The sequence below is a fragment of the Bombus pyrosoma genome, linkage group LG3 (assembly GCF_014825855.1).
Source record: "Bombus pyrosoma isolate SC7728 linkage group LG3, ASM1482585v1, whole genome shotgun sequence".
Lineage (NCBI taxonomy): Eukaryota > Metazoa > Arthropoda > Insecta > Hymenoptera > Apidae > Bombus > Bombus pyrosoma.
Genome location: NC_057772.1, coordinates 834,867 through 842,295, shown reverse-complemented (window position 1 = coordinate 842,295; position 7,429 = coordinate 834,867). Strand labels below are relative to the sequence as shown.

At 49.7% G+C, this 7,429-nt stretch overlaps 1 non-coding gene across 1 annotated transcript; it reads right to left on the bottom strand.

Moving 5' to 3' along the window:
- Nucleotides 1–6,842: 6,842 nt before the first annotated feature.
- On the bottom strand, nt 6,843–6,915 carry Trnav-aac. The gene has a single exon. It is a non-coding gene; the product is annotated as a tRNA-Val (tRNA).
- Between the last annotated feature and the right edge of the window lie 514 nt (nt 6,916–7,429).

The window sequence follows — 7,429 nt, the reverse complement described above, 5'->3', positions numbered from 1 at the left end:
AACAAGCTCTACTTCCGATACTTTCCTCTTTCAGCTTCTACCAATTGCACTTTTATTCCGGCTTTTCTTTTTGGCACAGTTCTAACACACCGTCGAGTATACGCTCGTCGTCTTATATTTCTCGCAAACGGTCCATGAAGCACTCGTAAAGCGCGTAAATAACTCGCAACAGTAGACTAGATGCAGAAAATACGTGAAAGTAGAAATATACCGAATACGGTTACGAATACGGTTCGTTCGAAGCGCGTTAACTTTCAAGATATACGAGTTTGAGTACATCGGGTACGCGTGTTTCGTTGGCGAAGCATACTTTACCCGTACAAGGATATTCCATTTTGCCACTGATCAAAATTACAAGAAAATTTCTCGCTGTGTTTCAAGAGCGTTATTTTTCTACCTGAAGCACGTAAGCGAAGACTCGACTCGACTTTTATAAAACAATGTGTCGCGCGAGTCGTCAAGAGTGTAAGCAACGTCGCCGCTTAATCATCTTCTCTCTCGAGCGATTCGACAAACCGAGCAACGTTTTGTTATAATCGCGTGGGAAGCGGATGAGAAGCAGAGGGATTATTAAAACGGCGGCGCATTAGAGGCAGGCAAAGTGACCACGAGCACGCAACGGTCAAAGTGACGTTCGTTAGCGCTCACACCTGTTCGCACACTATCGAGTCATTTTCATCGAAGCAACGACCAACTCGGAGCGATCGATCGTCGACAGGAAATTGTAGTTTCTTTTCTTTACCACGTGTCTGATGCGATAGTCTCGTCGAGAGGTGGATAAGGGGCCGCTGACATTGTCGGAGAATATGCTCCGCTCCTATTCAGATCGTGCTGTTTCACGATGATTCGCGAGTTCTCCGTACGTTGCTCGAAACCGACGAAGCATTATCGAGGATCTGGATCAGAGACGAAAGCGCCGACCACGACGGCGAAACAATCGATGGATTCAACGATCGGAGAACGTTGTCACGGTCGAATAAAACTTTGGATCGGTAGGCGTAGATTAGATATTTCGAGATTTACGTGGATCGCGCGTCTGTCCGTCTGTGTATGCATGTACGTGGTGCATGGTTGTGCGACGAATCGTCGCGCGATCGGTAACCAATTTAACCAGCACGAAATGGCAGAGCACTCGTGTCGGCTTTGATGCTATTGCGCCACTGGCTCGTTAGAAGTGGTTGCGGTCACGCGATAGTCGGACCATCTAAATCTCTCGCCTTCTACGTTCCATCCTACGCTCCTACGTATTTTACGCGCGAAAGGATTAAGCTTGTAACGAGCGGAGCACAGAGTTGCGAGACCGATCGAATCGAGGAGATTTTGTTCGATCGGACGTGAAACACAAACTAGCGATGCATAGGTGCGCTAGGTTAAGGAATGCCTTTGCGAGTAGACGTTTCGAATGCGACGATGCAAAGTCGCACGGTCGAACGGCGTCGTGAAAGCAAAGTGTCGTGCAATGCTTTAACACAGGAGGATGCAATCAGTGTTTACCGACGGGCGTAAAAGCCGAGCGAAGCTTACCGTGGAAAAAGAACGAGCAGGCTGCTCGATCGGCTTTCATTCCGTGCGAGAAAACTTTCCGTGGAATCTTTCCTTTTATCCGCCATTTATCTCGTTCACCGGAGTATACTCGCCATTCGCCGTGCCAGCCAATCGAGTCTCGTGAATTTAACGCTCCTCGTCGTTACGAACGCGAGACTTTTTTTTCTTCTTTCGCAGGTTTTCGAATAGAAAACTCGCGCTTCGTTCGTTACGCGAGACGCGGGCTTGCCCGATACAAAAACCGGAATCGTTCTTTCGTCGCGTACACCGACACGTAGTAAACGAATTTTCTCGCTCGCTGAGAGGATATTATTAAAACGATGTCCGTATTTTTCAACTTCTTGCGTAACACGGTCTAACCATTAAGTGGAAAATGTCTCGTTCGTAACCGTCTCTGACTCGGCTCAGAGGGGTCACTGTAAACTTTCCTCCACTTAGCAGCCGCTTCTCTACCAACTCTTTTTCCCTCACTTTTTGCCTTTCTTCCCTCCTTTGACAGTCGAAAGCTACCGTTCGCGCGTCTCAACGTCTCGTGGTCCTATGAAACACAGCGTTTCGAACAATTAGACGTCGCGTTAATGGACGATATCGCTTGCGCGAAATTCAACGAAGAATCAAGACGGAATAATCAACGACGTCCTTTACGGAACTCGCTCGACCAGCGCCTCTTGCTTTTGTCGCCGCTTCGTTTTCCTTTTTTTCGCTCGACGTGAAAACCGTTTGCAGGATACGCGACTCGCTTTATAACGCGTTAGGTTTATCGCGAGAGAAGCCGTTGCCTCGGAACAAAAACGTTTGTCCCAGTTTTGCCGTGGATACGACTGTACGCGTACGTACGACGGCTGCAGGACCGCTAACGATTTCCTTCGCAAACTCGCCGGATAGCCAGCTTTCCCGCGTATCTAGAGGACTGGAAGTTTCAGGAATTAAGCGGCGAAACTACCGTCGTGCCTTTTATCCTTTAAAAGTCGTTAAAGCGAAACGGTTAGCAAGGGATAAAATTTCATCGGCAAGAGGAAGAAAAAGAAAGTTAAGCGGAGCGATACAAACGCGAAGGATTGTTGTTTCCGGTTAGCCGTTGCGCTCGACGAATCCCAAAGGCAACGACGTCGCTTCGCTGGACCAACGAAACGTTGCAAACTGCCTAGAATAACCGTTCGAAGGCCGGATTAACATCGAGTTTCGACTTTTCGAAGACTGGCACGGTACATTGGTCGCTGGTGCAGAAAGCCACATTTATCCGTACTGTCGATATAGCCACTCGACGTTGATGGACGAGACGGTGATTGCGATTGAAAAAGTGCTTGGAAAATGGCTGGAACGCGCCATACGTCTCGCGCGCATCTTTTTTTCGCTCCGAGCGTTCGTTTCCATCGGCCGGACAAGAAGCTACGTTCGCCAGCAAATTTCGCAGATTTTCTTTTCCTTTTTTTCTTTTCTATTTTTCTTTTTTCTCCAGCTTCGTTCGACCGAATGCAAACACGTTTCGACGAGCGAGCAAAAATAATCGCGGTCGAAACGTTCTCGGTTTTCCACGCCTTTTTCGTCTGTTTTTTATTCTCCGGTCATTTCCGAAGAAAATTCTATGCCGGAACGTTTAATTTCTGAACCGGATACGCGTTGCGCGTAATACGAACGGGAGAATCTTTTTGTCCATCGATTTTCTTCTCTTGCCCCGCTGCTACTCACGGCGAAACGTTATCTCGGTGTGCGACCTTTGCCGCGTCCGTGTGTTTTCACACACCTTCGGCATTCGCGGTACCACTTTCAAAACATAATACGATAACGGCGTGTTAAGTACGCTTCGCTTTGCTTTTCTCGTATTCGGAGACAGCGGCCATGTAACGCGCGAAATTTCTATCTACGACTCCAAGCTAGGAATTCTCGAGAAAGGGAGGCCGGGAAAATTTTCGATCGAACAACTACAGATCGGCGAGGCTGGCGAGATTTTTAGGTTTCTCCGAGCGTCTTTGATACTCGTCGACGTCGAGTTTTCTAAATGTTCTTTCGAAAGGTAAAAGAGAAAAAGAGAGAGAGAGAGAGAGAAAGGAGGAAAGTAGATCAGGCTAACGCGAGCCCTTCTTTTAACGAGTGGAACGCCGTTTTTCGACGTTATATCTTTTTCCAGCCTACCGTGGCAGATGAGAGCTTTCAGCCAAGTGGAAATTGCGATAGCGCGGATTTCGCGGTCGCTTTACCGTCCACCTTGCCACCGTCCCGACCTCGCCAAGCCTACGAAAACCGACATAGATCGGATCGCGATGGTAAAATTGTGCTTCGTGCTTTCTTCGTCTCGGAGAACGTCGTTTTCGAAGATCGATAAACGACGCAATGATAAACTGCAACCGATGCGATTGCTATTGCGATCGATCAGCGTTATAAAGTTGCGATATAAAGTTTCAAAGCATCGACGAACCGTCATTTTTCTGCCTCGCGGCCACGTTCGAGGCTTTCCTCTCGAAATATGTAACGCAATTTTTCCTCTTTCCTCCGAGCGGATGAAAGGAGGACTCGAGAAAGCTTCTTAACCTGAAACTGTTTTTCTTTGCTGATAAAACGTCGGCGATTTTTTCCGAAACTATATCTCTCGAATACCGTCGGAGATAAAGTTTCTATTTACGGTAAAAACGGCTGCTGGTATTATAGCTACATCGAACAGACCGTCTAGCTTCCTTCGAAACGTCGAAATTTAAGCCCACGTGGAAATTTGCGTGGAAAGACGAGCGAAGTGGTTCTTAGTTGGCTGGTTCTCGCTGGAAATTTCTACGACTTTGCGCGAGGCGCGAAGTCGGACGGAGGTGTGCGCGCGAGAAGTAATCGCGGCAGGCAAAGCCACTCGAAAATATCGCGGTGAAAGAAAGCGAAGTGGGTAATTAAAGAAGAACCGGCGGATTCCTGGATGGGCGCTCTCGCGGCTGTAACGTTTGCTTGCCGTGACATTTGCATTGCGTGGAGGAACGAGGCGCGGGAACGCGAGCGAAAAGCACTCGAGCCCGATGGCGAACTCGTCGCTAGAACGTAACGCGCTCGAACGCCGGGAAAGGGAGAAAATCTTCGGCGAGTTCTCGACGCTTTGGCTTCCGTAGACGAGCCGGAAGACAAATATGCTCGAGGACGAGCTCGACGAACTCTTCGGAGAAGACGAGTCGCTTTAAATTCAAAAGTAACTATTTGCCCCCTCGCTTGTTTGCGCTTAAATTAATTTGCGTTAACGGCTCGAATTTGGCGGGTCAAGCGCCGCTTTTCGCTCCCCTGCTTTTACGCGGCCAAACGTTTTATCGCCATTTTCCTTCTCCGTCGGACCGTTTACGAGCTGCTCTCGGCGCGGTGGACGCGCGATCGCGCACGGTAAGAGGCGGCGATGAAACAGATTTACTCTTACTTAGGAGCAGCGAAGGCATTCCCCTCTCGGTTGGAACGGCGCCAGGTTTAGGTAGAAACACCCGTTCGAGGTCGGACGAATTCCAGCGATCGGTCTTCGCTGTCCCCTTTAAATTACCTTAGCGCGTCCTTCGTGGATCGCGCGCTTATCGCTCGTTCCCTATCTCCGGAATTAATCTGATCGGCTTCGGAGACTCAGCCGGGAAAAAGCGCTCGCAAGAAGCGACGCAAACGGAGAATAGGAACGGGCCGCGCGACGCGTTAAACCTTCTCCTCTACCTCTTTAGTCGCGGAATCTTTCCGAGGGAAGCGTCAGTCGCGTCTTTCGATATCACCGATGATTCGATATCGGGCTACGTGCCGAACGTTGGACCGGTCGCTTTCTTGTTTCCCGTTTCCGGACTCGGACGAGCAACCAATCTGGATCAGGCTTATCGATCTCGAGTGCCGTCTCGTTCCGTTTACGGGATAGCGATCGAATTCGTGAAACGATTTTTCACGACGAGGGGACGGGCGAACATCGGCCATAAGAGCGGATAATTAACGAAGTCACTCGCGCACGAAAGCGTCGATGTCGAACGGTGCCGCGCGACAATTTCGTTGCGCGAAAATATACCGGCGAACAATGAAGAAGAATGAGAGAGAGAGAGAGAGAATGAAAAAGACGGCCATGCCATGGGTGAGGCGCGGCAACGATCGAAGAGACAGGGCAGAGACGAGGGCGGAGAAAACAATGTCCAGTCTCTGTGTTGCCGCATAACGATTGCGTTAATTCGTTGGCTCGGCCGCGATTATCTAGAGAGGCAGAAACGAGCGTCGCGTGCAGCCTTCCTCTTATTCCGCAGCGGTGCATTGTGAACGGAGCACGAGAGACAAACGCGAGCACAACAAAAGCGCCGTTGCCGTCGGAGAGAAAGAGAGCCGACACAGCCGTGGAAAAAGGGTAGCGGGACTGTCGTAAAACTCGTAGCGGTGCCGCGAAATAAAAGAGAAGTCGCGAAAAACGAAGGACGGAGGTCGGGGGTCGGAAGACGCGACGAGGCTACGCCGTATTGCTACTCCTATTCCCGGTGAAAAGAGTACTAGAAGTTGCGAGCACGAGACCTTTCCATCGCAACGCCCGTTCGCGTTTCGACGGCGAACCCCACGCCTCTACCTGTTCTCTACTCGTTCGATTCTTCCCTGCAGATTTCTCTTCCACGATGCTCGCGTCTACCGATACCGCTTACCAAACACGGATAACTACGCGCTAACGGTGTCGCAGAGAAGCGACACGATCATCGCAAACTTCGATATCGAGGCCAGTTGCTCGATTTTCAGCACGATCGAACCGGCATTGAACGATCTTTCGTGATCGAGTCGAGCGATCGCGACGCTCGAGCCTCCGAACCTGGATCAAAGTTTAACAGCGGACCCGATAGCTGTCTCCGGTCTCTCCGCAGTGTCCGGTTTACGCGATCGTTACACCAAGGCTGCTGCATAATGTATGCACTTTCGCGCGCCGCGATCGCCAATTCGCGCTTAATCGAGTAGCGCGCGTCGCTCGCGCGATTCTCTCGGCTCGCTGTTGCACGCTTCTCATCGTCTCGTTTAAATTTTCTCGTTTTGCGATCGGAGAAGCGGTCGCTCGAATTTGTAATTGATTAGCGTGCACGTGTAACACGATAACGTCGGACGGATACCTTTATATCGAATTCAAGGAACACCGTCGTTTTAAAAATGTAAAAGGAAACTGGAAAATATTGGACGATCGCCGGCTCGAACTCCGCGCGTCGAGAGTACCGTTTGTTTGCACATTTTATATATGCGTGTCGGACGAACGAGAAATATCATCGTTATTCGCGAAACGCATACACGTGGTAAACAACGATAAGTAGAATTTATCGACAACAGCGAAATCTTTTGGAAAAAATAAATGTTTCCGCCCGGGATCGAACCGGGGACCTTCCGCGTGTTAGGCGGATGTGATAACCACTACACCACGGAAACTGGTTGAGAGCAGAAGCAATCTTTACGAATCTCAGGTTGAATTTAACCCGATGCTTCCTTTCGTTGATCGTGGAACGTTGCTTTAACGAAGCGGATAATAAGAGCGAAACGCGCGCCTATGCTGTCTATCCGTGTAGGAGTCGGTGTACGAGTGGGTGTAAGCAGTAAATGCGGTCGCGGGGGGTATTTTATGTCGCATGAAATTGAAATGTCACGAGCGTCGTTTCCGTATCTGATAACAAAGCGCAATAACACACACGACCGCGCAATAATGCACACGCGTGTATGGCCCACCTACGTGCTCACCCGACACGCACGAGCCGGATAATATCTAATTTCGGATAGAAAATAAAGCAGAGAGAGAGAGAGAGAGCAAAGCCATCCGATCTCTGACCACGCTTTCAGAAAGTGTCGAAAAATGTTCAACGAAACAGAGAACTGGTGCGTATTGCAGAATAGAGGTTAATGGGAGTCGATAGCATGGCTCGTTTAATTCATTCCGCGACCATCGCTC